Source organism: Phragmites australis, chromosome 8 (assembly GCF_958298935.1).
Source record: "Phragmites australis chromosome 8, lpPhrAust1.1, whole genome shotgun sequence".
Taxonomy (NCBI): Eukaryota; Viridiplantae; Streptophyta; class Magnoliopsida; order Poales; family Poaceae; genus Phragmites; species Phragmites australis.
Window position 1 is genome coordinate 23485427 of NC_084928.1, and position 15612 is coordinate 23501038.

The 15612-nt window shown below is 40.7% G+C and overlaps 1 pseudogene; it reads right to left on the reverse strand.

The window, feature by feature from the left end:
• Positions 1-11651: 11651 nt before the first annotated feature.
• Positions 11652-14283, reverse strand: LOC133925888 (uncharacterized; annotated as a pseudogene).
• Between the last annotated feature and the right edge of the window lie 1329 nt (positions 14284-15612).

Sequence of the window (15612 nt, forward strand, 5' to 3'; positions counted from 1 at the left end):
TTTGTAAACCTTGGTCACATGTCGCCATACCACCTGGCAAAAGGTACAAGTTGCCAAATCATACGGCGACAGGAGGATTCAATCGCTATGCATGTGTGGTGAGAGGCTCTATCGCCATCCATATGGCGACAAGACCACAACATTTGGCGACAATCTTCCTGTCGTCATATGGATTGGCGACATCACTTTTACCATTTTTATTTGAATTTTTGTTTTTAATAATATTATTTTATTGGAAAATTAGAAAAATAATAGATAAATTCAAATATGTTAATGTGCGCTTGTTATATTGAAATGTTAAAGTGTGTGAAGCATCACAGGCCATACACCGACTCTAACAATGAAAATGGCATGTTCGATACATTTTTGATTATATCATAAACATGTACCGATAGCAAACCTAACATACCTTAGGGAAATTAAAGAAGCCGCATACAGAAACTAACGATGATATTGGCATATATGAAACAATTATAAAAGGAACCTAGACATGTACCGATTCTAAATCTAACATGCGTTAGAGAATTAAAACTAGCTGATTACTACTAACACTCTATTGAGTGCTGCGTGGGTCCCTTCCTCGCCGCCTCAGGTCCATCTTTACGAGCCCGACATGCCCTCTCATGCTTCCACTCCCTATCTGCCTCACACACCTCCGCTTTGAGGCAGTTTTGCTCCTCTCTCCTCTTATGTTCTTCCTCTTATAGGCGTTTCCTAGTCGCTTCACTCCTCTCATCGGCTTCTATTTTATGGAATTGTCTCCATACCGCCTGGTGTTAGCTGTGCAGGTGGAACACATATGATTGACTTTACTTAGTGTCAATCCACTTTGTGAAATCGTATAGTGATGGTGGAGACTATTAAAGAAGGAAAAATTCGTAAGTGATAATCAACATATAATTGTGATTTAGTTTTGCAATATTTGAGTATCCGACTACAATAGCCACCACGGATGCTACCCTCCAGTAGGTTGTACTCGTAGTTGCAGCACATGAACTTCCTGCCGTAGGTGTTTGAGAATTCGTTAACATTTCAATATTTTCCATGCAGCAATGTTGTCGGGTTAAACAGTAAGGTCTAGGGGGAGCACGGTCACAGTTCTAGCCGTCGTCAGGTCGGTTCAAATGACAGGGCAGCGGGCCACACTGCTTCTGAATGATATAGGGATCTGGATACATGATCACACTCTGCTCTTTTTATGCAGCATAGAACTGCACACTACGCCCAAACCAAAGTGACCATTTGGGTCCCAACCAGATCCCTCTCGATTCTTATGGCCCGAAATCGCAAACCCGGTCGCAAGTGGTTGGACGGCCTCCCATCCAAGCTGCTCGACGTCATTGTCCTCCACCTTTTCCAGCCTTGCCGATCGTGTCTACTTTGCCAGTTGGCTAAGTACCAATTCTCAAACTTGCAAGAAGTCTGCTCCGTGTGGTGCTCCGCTGCGCAGGGTCTGCCCCGCTGCACCAGCAGCCCCCATGGCTCCTCCTACCGTCCCCTGGAGCGCCCTCCTTTTTCGCCATCCAATCGGGCACTCAATTCAACCTTTGAGGAAATCTGTGTCTTCGTCCTTCTCAAGGGAATATTCTGAGTGAGTTGAGCTTAATCTATTTTGCATCAAAATGAAGAAAATTCGTGTGCATCCAAACTCAATATTTGTATGCCACATAAAGTCCACATCGAGGGTAGTGGCACACACACAAATTCAAGTGTCATATACACAAATTGCCAGATTATGATGGCATAAGAGCAATACTGTGAACTCTTAATAGGGTACACACAAATTTCCCAACGACATAAAAAATGTGTCATCAGTTGAGTCCTTATTGAAGTGAATAAGCAAGCCAATTATCTTTTATAGGATGAAACGTTTATGACTCTAATATCTGTCTAGAATGTCAAGCAAGCTACCAATTTGGCATAGGTTCTTTATATATGTACATTGACATGGGCTAGTATGTGTTGTTATGTAGAAATCAACTATAAGATTTCTAATATGGGAATGCATCGAGGCTTACTTATGATGTGGATTTTTTTATTCCTAACAAATTATGCATATGTGGAATTTCGGAGAGCCAGCTTTATAGTTGTTAAGGTAAAATTCCTCTTGAGGAGAGACAATACATGATCCAAACGTTTATACTTTTGACATAAATCTTACCTTTTAAGGGCTTAACTCACCCTGGTGAGTTTAGGACCCTGAAGAGGGTGCAATTGACAATGGCAAATCCAAGGAAGAACACACAAGGCGATAGATCCGGTGCTGGTGGCGGTGAGCGATTGAAGATAGAAGAAGGTTGGCTGGGGGTGTATCATAGCAGAGGAAGGTGCTAGCTGGAAGAGCACATCGATGAGGCTATGACAGACAGTCCGTGGAGCCGGGGAAGTGGACAATGATGGTCAAAAGTGACGAAACTGTGGTTGGATGCTAGGGATTAAGGGGAGTTGTAAGGAATAAATATTAGGATAGGGGAATATGTTGGTGGTTAGATATAGATCCAACGAGTGAGAATGGTGGTTGAAATATAGTAACAAATCAGATTACAGATTTCTAGGTGCAAAAGTATAAAAAATAGTATAAAGAAGATAGATTGGCATTCTGGCACCATTGCAAAAGGGCAATGGCAATCACCCGGATGGATCCCATGCTAGATGACACAATTAGTATCATTTGTGTCCTATATAAAGCTCAGATTAGACATCCTAGCAATATCCGTTTCTATCATAGGACTATAGGTGATTCATTGCCGTTGTGTTCAACGTCTTCTGTGGATAGCAAGTAGATAGGCAGGCATAACATATAAAAGAGCAACATATTTCAATATTAGCTGAATTCCCATACACGTCACCTCGTCCATCTATTAATGAAATGTAGGATATTCCGTAAGTATCAAAACATTTCTTGTGTGTTGGCACTATGTTATTGCTATAAATTATGCAGCACATAGAAATGTTTATGTCACGGTTGCAACATCCAAGGGATGTACCTTCCTGCGACAACATCATCGAAAATGGCTATTATGCTGAGAAAAATTAAAACTTCCATAAGAAAAATATGCGCAAAAATATTGCAGAAGCATATTAGTTCATAAAACAACTTGTCTGAATGTAGTGCATGCATTTCAGTCATAACAAGAAACCCATACTAGTAAACAAAATACTATTATCACAGGAACATAAGTAAATCAAGCAGAAGGAAATCACAATAGCTAAATAACTAGTGGATTGAAGCAAAGCATGTTGAAAAAAAGTAGAAGCATAGCGTTTTTAAGGGATAATATCTTGTTTAGTATACAAATCTACAGGTCCAGGATCAAAACACATCTAACATGACATCGAGTGCAGGTCATAGAATAGAGCAAGGCATGATTTAACAGAACATACTAAGAAGTTCTACAAGAATCAGGCTACAAAGGTAACTGCAAAGATCTATGGATCCAAGACCAAATCAGACACCCAGAGCCAAGATTTATTTGATTCCAAGTAATCATTTAGGAATACTGCCCCACATGATTAAATCTACTGTGTTCCACATGCTATAGCACAAACAAATCACCATCAATCCGAGTTATAGCATGTAAAAAGGAAAACAATGTGTGGGAGTTACTAATAACAGCATCAAGAACACACTTCCAGATCTAGAGAAATAGCATAGATCCAGAGTAATAAGCTAGATACATTACAAGAAATGGCAAGCACCAAATACACACAAAATCGAATAGAGAGCAGGGATAGAAAGCCATCAAGGTGTGAGAGAAAGAGTACCTCAAAGGCTTGGGATCCTGCCAGATCACCATCTGCCGAACCAAACTCTCAACCTTCTGACTTGACAACAGCAACAAACGGGTTGGATTGGATTGGGTGCAACAAACGAGTTGGATTGGGGTGCAACAAAGTGGTTGGATTGAAGGGGGAAAATGGAGGCGGCGGGGGTGAGAGAGAGAGAAGAGGGAGTTGGAAACCCTAATGAGGGGGGGTGCGAAATGAGGTGAGGACAAGCAACCATATTGCTCGATATACCCCATTCTACACCCACATCGCTTGGGCCTGTCAAGCAAAGATGGATTTTTGCGTTCTTTTTAGGCCTAGCTCGAGCTTGCCATTTTTGGCCCGAGTGGGTCTAGCCAACCAATCACCCCAAATTGCATGAGTTTGGGCCAGGTTGGGGTCATGCAAGTTTAGGGATGGCAATAGGGCTGGACCTGTCACACCCATGAGGATAAAAAACTCCTGCTACCCACCCCGTACCTGCACATGGGTACAATATTTCCCTGTACCCGCCTCGTGTGTAGGTAACGGGGACCCGATGAGTTACCCACACTCGACAACCAGTCGAGATAGGAAGGGGAAAGGCTTGAGGATGGCAGACGACTCCGTCAAGCTCGCGCGCCATCGCGACCGCGTCACTGAGAAGAAAGGACATGATGGGGACTTGGCCTTGCGCAAGGATGCAGACGCTTGTGGCGGGTGGTCGTCCACGCCTCCCACTGCACCATTGAGGAAGCCCCGTGTCCTACTCTTGCCGCTAAGGCTACGACTGGCTTTCGATAGAGGCATCGTAGTTGTTGCTGTGGAAGAGCAGGGAGGTCCGTGTTGCGTCGAGCATCATCATCTTTTCTCGCGGTCCTGCCTTACTCATTTGCGTGAGGTGTGGCATGTGCGTGATGCGTCTGGTGGCTGAGTGGGGTGGGTGGGAGAGGATAAGGGTGGGTCATTTAGGCTCTAGGGTTTCATGTTTGTTTTGGGCTTGGGCCATTCAATAGCTATTGGGCTAGGTCACTAGTGGAATAGGGGATCTTAGGGCCCATGGATTAATGGGTATGCGGAGTAGAAAAACTGACCCACACCTGCTTCACCTAATGGGTGCTGATTTTGCCTGTTAACAGACCCATGGTGATTTGCTCTATACCTAGCCCCTAATGGAGTAATTACCCACCGGGTCTCGGGCATCGAGACCCCATTGCCATCTCTATGCAAGCTACCAAACATACCCTTAGCTGTATAAAACAAAAACCCATAGTATTCAAATTCGAACTTGGATGGTATTGTGGTATGGTAATATTGTAAGACTATTTCATAAGATGTGGCGCATGTGACTAATAGATTGTAATATAAAAGGTCTTAGTGTGATGGCTGCTAAACTAAAAAATTAGAATCTATGGGTTGAAGATTATTGTGTTTATTATAGTTTAATCAAATATCAAAGTAAGTTATTTGATCTTGATGGTGGTGTAAGCGTGAAAGCATTAAGCAGGTGGTATAGTGAGCTGAGTGTATGCATGCGGTAGAGATAATTAGCTTGCATGCATATTTATTTTGGTTGTTGAATCCAGGGTACATAAATTATTGTTTATTTTGGTTGAGCCAAAATGTGCTAAAAGATCCTGGAATATTATGGTTTCCGGTTACATACCGCAAGGTTGAACACAACATTATTTGCCTCAAGCCTCAGTTGCAGAACCCAGGAGGGATGGAAGTCTGGTCCAATGCTATGGATTGAGGGGAGCTGCGATGAATAAATATTGAGATAGGGAAAGATGTTGATGGTTAGATATGGATCTAGCAAGTGAGAATGGGTGGCTGAATTTACTAACAAATTAGGCAATTGGTTTATATACGTATATATGTATATATATAATATGACATTTCACCAATGCAAACAATGGTAGAGCCAGGCATAAACCATAGGGGGGGGGCAGCGAACAAGACCAATTTTGTGGATCCAAATTTTCACTTAATCTAATGATAATCAACAAGTACACAAGTGCTAGAGTAATAAGAGTTAGTAGAATTTGATGAAAGCATTAAGGATAACTTCATGACATATTGACATTATATACACAACAAGGTCACAATTTACAAAATATAGGTGACCAACTGGCCATGGAGACTATCAAAGTAGCAAATATAAAATACAGTAAACCATAGGACTAGAACCGTAATGCTTGTTAAAAATCCACTTTTCGTTCCTTCAAATCCTTGAAATCATTGATAATATCTTCATAACTATAGTGTCCTATGATTTCACCTTCTATATGTACCAACAAGCTATTTGTGAGGTAGTTGTCATCCATCTTGTTGCACAACCATATCTTAATGATCTTCAAGCTCGAAAAAGCACGCTCAGCATTAGCTGTTGAAACTAGGAGAGTAACAAGCAAACAAAGCAATCTATCAATCAAGTTAAAAACCCTATGGCATCCTGTGTCAACAAGGCATCAACAAAGGTCAGCTAAGGTTGCAATATTTTTTAGATCTTCACTGTTGGAAACCTCGGCAACAAAATGATTTAACTATACTCTCATCAATTCTTTCTTGTTGGTTGAAATCAGTTGGGTAGTACTTGTTAACCAGTTTGCATATCTCACTAGCTTGGAGAGATGCAAATCCATTTCTTGGTACCAATGTAACACTAATGGATAAAAGATCCATTACCGTCTCATTGAACTTTAGATTTAATTCAGTCAGCTGAGTGTCAAGTGTTGCCTGAAATATCTCCACTCGAAAATAACAATCATTGGCAAAATGATCAGCCTGACAACAAGCATGGCCACCATGCAAAATGTATGTTTCCTCCATGTTTGGAACATTAATGTCATGAGCCATACATAACTCAACAACCTTCCAAATAAAAGCTTCCCAGCCATCATCTGATCTCATTTTTTTCAAGAAGAACTTCCGTGGATTGCACAAGACGAGTTGCATTCACTATGCCCTTCCGTTTCCTTTGTAAAGCTTGACCAAGTTGTTCAATGATCTCAAAAATATCTCTCAACATATATAAGATAAATACAAACTCAAAAGATATCAAGTAATTTAAAGAAGTATCTCCATTAGCAACGTTTGCACCAGCTGACTAATCGACAGCTAAATTTTGTAAAACTGAACTTACAGGATTGAACATATCCATAAGGGTGGAAATAGAACCTAAGTGTGAACCCCACCTGGTCTCTCCTAGATGTTTCAATGAGCTAATTTGATTTGCTCCTTGACCTGTCTCAAGCTCATCAATAGCTAGCAAGCGTGCAAGTTCAACCATTTGGGCATCATGGAGCTCATCATGATACATTGATGATGAGTCAACTATGTTTACAATAAAGAGCAGTTTCTAAAAAAATTGTCTAACAACAACCACCTCCCTTGATGCAGCAACAAGAGCAAGTTGTAAACGATGGGCATAACAACGAACATAATATGCATAGGGACATTCTGTAAGAAAAAGTGCTTGCAACCCATTCAACTCTCCCTTCATGTTGCTAGCACCATCATACCCTTGGCCTCAAAGGTTCTGTACATCAAAGGAATAGCTGGACAATACATAACACAATTCCTCTTTTAGTGTCAATAATTTGTGTTCTTTACATGTATCAAGTCAAATAATTGTTCTTGTAAAACACCATCTTCATCAACAAATCTGAAAACAAGTGCCATTTGCTCTATTTTGGCAACATCACGTGTTTCATCCACCAGAATAGAGAACTTTGCATCCATGATTTCTTCATGGATATGCTTTCTGAATTTCATTGCAAAGATACTCAAGATCTCCTTTTGAATATCAGGTGACGTGTATTTGGCATTAAGTGGAGCATTCTCTAAAACATCACTTGCAATTTTAGGATTAAATTCTGCAAAAAGCTTTATCATTTCAACAAAGTTTCCTTATTTTTTTTGACTCAGGCATCTCATCATGACCTCTAAAAGCACAAGACTGAAGTGTTAGCTACTTAATAGCTGCAATTGATATTTTTAGCTGTAGACGGTTTCTTTCTTTCTCTCGATTGCTTATCACTTCCATGATATTTTATATATGATTCAATCGATTCAACAATTCAATCGATTCAACAAAGTATGACATTCTTTCACTACATTGTTGTGTTGTGAGCAAGAATTAGATCCTATATGAACCAAGAATGCACAATTTTTGCCATCATGAACTTTCTTCCTGTTGTCAAAAACTTGTGCTGTGAAGACATCAAAACCACTTCTTTTCTTTATATTTTTGTGGAAACAAAGCAAAAAAAATACAATATGCACATCCACTGCTCTCCGAGTACTCCAACCAAGAAGAAAATTCACTGAACCAATTGCACTGGAAACGACGCTGATGCCCTTGTGGTCCTAAAGGCTTATATTTCTTCAGTTTGAGTTGCATTGGACCCAACTTCAAGTATGCCCATCGCACTTCATCTTGCTGGTTGCTTGGATGCTCCCAAATTTGCAGACATTTTGCCAGATTTCGCTCTAACAATCCATTGCCTCGAAATACAATAGGTTCATCTGTTGGTTGTTCTTCATCTTGCCTTTGACATTCCAATTCAGTCAAGGGGGAAGGCACTAAAGGTTGCTCCATAGGTTCATCTCTTGTTTTCTTTTGAAGAATGAATAAATGGGTTTCTGAGTAACCATTGCCACCTAAATAAAAGAAATTACCAACTAGTCATTAACTGCTAAAGAAACAAATCACATGAACTCAGTCATGTATCATGTATGAACTATGAAATTAGGTCTAATAAATGTGTTTGGGAATTGGGAGAAGAAGGAGAACCTGGATGGCTACATGGCTGTCGCGCCTAGGTAGCATTGTGGCGTTGCGGTTGGGGTGGGGCACAACGCCGGCACCGGGGAATTGTGGTGGCTAGAGAGCGCCGAGGCCGGCGAAGGCGACCGAGGAGGCCATCAATGACTCCAATAGTCAAGCCTGCCTTGATGTGTCGTGCGAATGCGATGCTGCGAGCTCCCTGATCTCCAATTCTGTGAGTCCACCAGGGAACCACAATGGTCGATGAACAAGATCACAGAGGATGTCAATGGCTCAAGTGGTCAAGCCTCGATGTGTCGTGCAAGTGCAAGGCTACGAGAGGAGCCTCGATGTGTCAATGGCCGTGGTCCACGGGTTAATTTCTTGTGCAGATTATGGCTGGACAAACTGCTCTTCACTCTTCAGAAATTGTTGCACGGTAGGGGGGGATCCTAGGTTAGCTGATGCCTGGTTGCGCCCCTGAATGCAAAGGCAGTGGTGGTCACCCGCTAATTAGAGCTTCTTTGTGAATCTAACAAGCTAACACTACATCTCTCACTCAACCGAGCGAAAGGTTGCCTTTCATGGTCCAAAGCTTCCGTGTGCTTTTGTAATGAAAACTGTTTTCTACAACGTTGAAGGATTTCCTTATGAGATTAGCAAGGGATTAATAAAAGGATTTAAAAAGGGCTTCTCTCAAGTCCCATACTAAATGACCACCTAGAACTTGATGTACTTGTACTACAACATTTGGTGATTACCCATCGGGACTTCCTACTATATATTTGATACTTCCATCAAGAAGAAAACTATAAAGTAATCAATCAATGTTAATAGCAGAAATGATACTTGCAAAAAACTGACAGTGGAAAACAACAGGGTGTAGGCAACAAGGCGGCATTAGCGCCACCAGATAAAATAGTGAGAATTAGACGTGGCGGTTAGGGATAAAAATGGCACAAAAATGATTGAAAAAGGCCTAAACCACTTTCAGTTTCATATTTTCTCTTGAAAACAAATCGATAATGATAATGCTAGAAATGAATACGACTTTGATAATATGAGAAAATCAGAAACGGTGTTGTCGGGACAGAAATATGTCGGCATTGATCAGGAATTGATAATCCAAACTCGAAAGCACCAAACCTCAAGCTTCATTACAGTAACTAAATTGTTTCAAGATTGCAAGGATTTTTGATATGAAAGTGAAAGAGAATGGATTCGAAGATTCCAGATAATAGCAAACCATAAAAGATGAATTGTGATATCCAAACTTGACTGTTTTATGGGTAAGTTTGTCTATGTTGCTTTGCAGGCTCGTGGCGTCGACAGCAGTGTCACGTTGTGTCACATGTGCGGCTTCGCCTCAAGTGGGGACGGCCGGATGGGGCGATGTCGTGTCATGTTAGGGAGGGGAGGGCAGAGGAGGAAGGGCATCGAGAGCTCGAGGTGGTGGATCTGGGATGTGGAATTTGGCTGCCGATGGACACGCGGAGGGAGATGCTATGGTGGCGACGACTGTCTGCCCGCCTAGGGTTGGACTGGTCGACTGAGTGGGGTTGATCGTAAACCTACCATGGGCGACTGGGCGAATAGACAATGAGAGACTAGGTTGGGAGGGTGGGAGCCTGTTGCATGTTTGGCTATGGGCCATACCTGAGTTGAGATGGGCCACGAGAAGCAGAAAAGGGAATTCCCGGTTGTAATTCCTGGCCAAAAATGGAAGAACGCGAAAACAACCAGAAATGGGCTAAATCGTTTCCGCAGAGTTTTCACGTTTCCATTTTCATTTTTTTCGTTATATCATTTCCTACTGCTACGGTCGGAAAAGTTCAAAAACAATATCCGAAATACCGAGAATTACAGTTTTTGTTTTCATCCCTAGTGGCGGTAGTGTGGCACGCCCACGGGGCAGAGCCGGTCCTAAGATTTTGATGGCCCAGGGCAAAACTAAAGCCGGGCCCATTTGAATTGAAACATTAAAAAAATAATTAATATATAAAATTTAAAGATAATATTTGGTGCATTAAAAAATTATTTCCGATAAACACTTAAAGTATATAAAAAAATAACGCTCATCTCAAATACTTTATAGAGATCATCTTAAATAATTCCTTCTAACATTTGTAGATGCAAAGTCATTGATAATAGTATCAATATCAATCTCATGTACTAATTTCCTTTTTTTCGCTACCAGATGTATGCTTTCTAGAAGACATGATATCAAGAACATGCTGAAAATTGAAGAAAAAATACATTAATAGTTGAAAACTAGTGAAAAGCTATAAAGCACCAAACCAACTTTAAGAAATCTTACCAATTAGCACATGGTGATGTGGAACTCCCAATAATTTATAGGCCCGAGACCCCAACTCGTGTTGTCAATTGATGGCATCTTACTGCAAAAGTACAAATCTTACCAATTAGGCCAAGTCGCCAGCAGAGATAATCAGGTTGCTTCGAAAGTGCAATCGATCAAGTCATCATGTGCTAAGTGCTGACGTGCTAATTGTTAAATTGTACAAGCAATCAAGTGCAATCTTAGGTCCGGCCCTGTACACACATGAAAGAGAGGAGAATAAATCTGTGCTTTGAAAAATCATGAGCTGCACGTAATGCCATATGAAATTATCTAGCTTAATTTGAAGAAAGAAACCAGGAGTATAGATTAATCTGAACTAGCCGGGATGACACATGCACGATAGAGCGGACATGTTGTGTTGACCAGTACCTTGAGAATTTAGGCCATCACGGTCACCGCCATCAGCAGCGCTGTGCATTGTGGCCTACTGCCGGCAGCGGCAGGCGGTAGATGATGAGACGAGGAGTCAAGGAGACGGGAAGACACCAGATCAGATCAACACTTTGGTTAGTCGGTAGACGTGTGCGACGTGCTATTGGATACTACAAACCACAGGATATGGGCTGTCCGGCGTCAGGACCGTCTCTAGGAATTTAAGGCCCCAATACGAAATACAAAATGAGACTCTAAAATTAAAAAATTCATATAACCAAAGCATACTTTCACTTAATTATATAACTTCAAGATATATTATTTGTTACAATACTTAGGAATATATCAAATATTAATGCTAAACAGTAAAGGTAGTACTCAAGCAATAAACTGACCTCATGTTCTACTGAAAAGCATCATCCTTTTAGTATTTCTTGAAATAAAATCTTCAATTATATCTTCATACTTAATCTTCTCCAAGATATCATTTTCAAGTGCTATTGTCGCCAATCCATTGAGTCATTCTTGTGTCATAGTAGAACGCAAGTAGGGTTTCAACAACTTGAGTTTAGAAAAGCTCCTTTCCGCAGATGCAACAATCACGAGAATGGTTAACAAAATTCTGTATGCAATAACGGCATTAGGGAAACAGCCTAGCTGTTTCAAATATTTCAGAATATCAAGAGGGCTCATAGATTCCTTAATAAGATCCTGGATGAACTTTAACTCCACATACAATTCTTTTCCGTCAATATCTGAATGTTCTCCACTCTTAAGTGCTACTTCAAGATTAACAGAAGAAGAAAACAAACTCTTATCATCCAAGGAGCGTAGCTTATCTGAATTAAATAAGAAACCAAAAGTATTTTCGTACCCCTGATATTGCTCAAATCTCCTAGTAAGTGAAGCTATAGCTTGATCAACAATAGCTATAAAATAATTAACCCTAAATGACTCATGTGCAGATTGTGAAGCAATAGATGCATCACCATTGCTCTCATCAAATTGTCTTTTTCTTTTGATTTTACACTTGGTGTGGAATTCTGGAGCAATATCCATCTCAAGTGCAATTTCTTTTGCAGCTTCTAATGCATTTGAAAAGCCAGTTTCTCTATACTTATTGAAAAAAGAAATCAGCCCCTGTACTTTCTCAATTGCAATATCAATAAGCATATCCTTTGCTTGTAGTTGCTTACTGACCAAATTAACAGCAGATAATATTTCATACCAGATGATTATTGCCACTAAAAATTCAAAGCCACCAAATTCATTGTCCGCCAAGGATTTAGCTTCACTACTTGTCAATGGATCATTATCATTTTCAGCCACTTGTAGTAAAGCCTCCCTTATTTCTTGAATCTGAAACCTTATAGCCTTAACACTATCAACACGACTCTCCCAACGAGTAGATGACAATGACTTGAGAGTCAATCCTGTTATGTTATCTTTAAGAATTTGCCATTTCTTAGTAGAATTAGCAAATATTGTATAGATACGTTGTATAACTCCAAAAAAATCTTTTGCATTACCACAAGACTTTGCCATATCACATAGTGTTAAATTCAAACTATGACAACCACAAGCTGAATAAAAAGCTCTAGGATTTTTATCCAATAGTTTCTTTTGTACCCCTTGATGTTTTCCTTTCATATTTGACCTATTATCATATCCCTGTCCTCTCACATTGTCTACATCAAGGTCAAGATTTTTCAATTCATTTTGTAGAACATCAAACAATCCTTGCCCAGTTGTATTATTTACATCCAAAAAACCTAAAAAGGATTCTTCAATGCAAATAGAACCTGAAGATGCATCAACATACCTTATGATCAAAGACATCTGTTCTTGGTGGCTTGCATCAGGAGTACAGTCAAGGATAACTGAGAAGTACTTTGCTTCTTTAACCTTTCCAATGATTTGAGACCTGATTGCAGTAGCTATCAAATTTATTAACTCATTCTGGATGCCAAGACCAAGATAATGAATATGAATTTCATCATTCGTGATGCGTTAAACATGCTGTTGGATAACTGGATCAAATTCAGCCAACATTTGAATCAATCCTAAGAAATTACCATTGCTGTCTTGGTACAACCTGCTATTACTGCCACGAAATGCTAAATTATGTTCTGCAAGAAATTTTACAATCAAGATAATTCTAAACAAAACCTTTCTCCAATGGTCCCTTTCTTTTTGAAGTTTTCGCTGAGCAACTTTATCAATTGTTTGATTCTTTTGCAACCTGAGATGCAAGTCATACCAAGTAGCCATATTCATAACATGTTATGTACTAGTTTCATGCTCTTTAAGTCTAGTGCCAAGATGATGCCAGTCATTGAAACCCTCATTTGCTAACTGACCTTTCCCATACCCCTTTCTCAATAATTTGCAACAAAAACAAAATACTCTATCAAGCTCTTTGCTGTATACAAGCCATTCTCTGTCACACTTTTCTCCATTTGAGAGAACTCTAGTGTATGATACTGCAGAAAACTTTCTAGAGAATTTGTCTTTAGGACCTTTCTCAACAGACAAATCTCTTTTAGGACCCTTTTGCACCAAAATATCAATCATTTTAGGATCAAGTGCACCCTAAGTTCTTGGATCAAATATATCAGGCTGAAAAGAAGTATTGATGTCATTGTTACTTTCAGTACTTGGTGATCTATCTAAGCTGAGATCAACTCCATCAGTATGTCCACTAACTTCATCGGCAATATTAGTATCGTCACCTTGAACAATTTCTGCAGCGTGAGCCTCAACTTCTACTGCAATCTTAGCATCATCACTATGAACCCCATCAACATTAGCAGCTGCAGTTTGATTTTCAGAATTAAATTGAGATTCTTTCATAACAAATCTATCAAGAGCACCCTTTTGAGATTGAGCTGCTGCTTCTAGTCTTTGTTTCTTCTTACGCTTTTCATAACCAGAATCATACTTCCTATTTCTAGAAGACATGATGAGGATTGAGAAAATAAACGTCTTCCTGTTTTATAAATCAAACAACACTAATGATTTAAACAGTACATGAATTCTAGACTTAGCAAGATAAGAAAAAGATCAAAAGAAAAGAAGATCGAACCTGCATGGAACGTGCTGCCCAGCACTAGTTCGTCCGTCGGTGTACCGAGTTGGACAGTGGTCGCTGCCGTTCTCGTCTATGAATCCAAGGGAATTTTTAAAAAATGCATTGATGCATACCAATTGCATAGCCAAGATCGAATTTATTTAAACATGCAAAGATGCATACCAATTCTGTGAATCCAAATTAAAGAGCAACAACGTGCAGTTGAAGGCCAGGCGCCCAGGCCAATGTTTCTCCAGACTCCGGTGCCTCCCGAGCAGCCCGTCCAGCTTACCTGAGAGCAATTGAGAATTGGCAGCGTGGAAGTGGCCAAACACAACTCTGGTTATGTACTAGATAGATATGTGAGTTCCTATATAGCAAGGCACTGTGTGCTCTATAAATTCAGCAGAAGATGAAGGAGGTATAAGTTACGCAGAGATATGTCAAAAATGAACTAATAAACTAGTAGTACCGACAGTTCAGTTTGTAATTGTTTACCGTTTACAGCCAGCAGTACTTTCAGTATTTTCCAAATTCTACAATCTACAGAAGATTTGAAAACATCCTTTATTCATAGTTTACATGTCCATATGATGGCAATGACTAGATACAACACGCCAGGCCTGCAACACGCATAATAGATGAAGAAACAAACGTATGCATGTATTTCACATATGCTTCAGAATGCAAGCATGTAAAACAGTACTTGCAAGTTGCAAATGAATCGTATCCGACATAAAAAAGAAAAACAGTACTTGCAAGTTGAAATCGAATGAATGTGCATGCTCACGTGATCATGTCGGCGACTCGGCGACGCCACGACGGGACTCGGCACGGCAGGTGCGGGCGTGCGGCAGTGCGGCTGCGGCGGCAGGGGCGCAAGGCGGCAGGGGCGCAGGCCGCAGGGCACTAGCCACTAGGGCCTCGACGACCTGGGAGATGGAGTGACGGACGATTGGACGAATACGAGTATACGACCAGTCGATCAGGCCCAGCTGAACAGCGCCAGCGCCCAGCGGAACAGTCAAGCTGTCGAGCTGAATAGGATTTGGGGGCCCCAATTATTTGGGGGCCCTGTGCGACAGCCCACCTCGCCCCTGCTACTCAACGGGTCTGTCCGGCGTGCTATTGGCTATTGCTAACCACATACCAAATCGGCACTTCGGCTAAAAAATTTATCAATGAACCGCAGGATATGGGCTGCCCGTATTACGATATGGGCCATATGGCCTCTGGGCTCTGGCCTGAAGGACATATGGGGGGCCTTGGTTTTAGGGGCCTAGGGTGGCC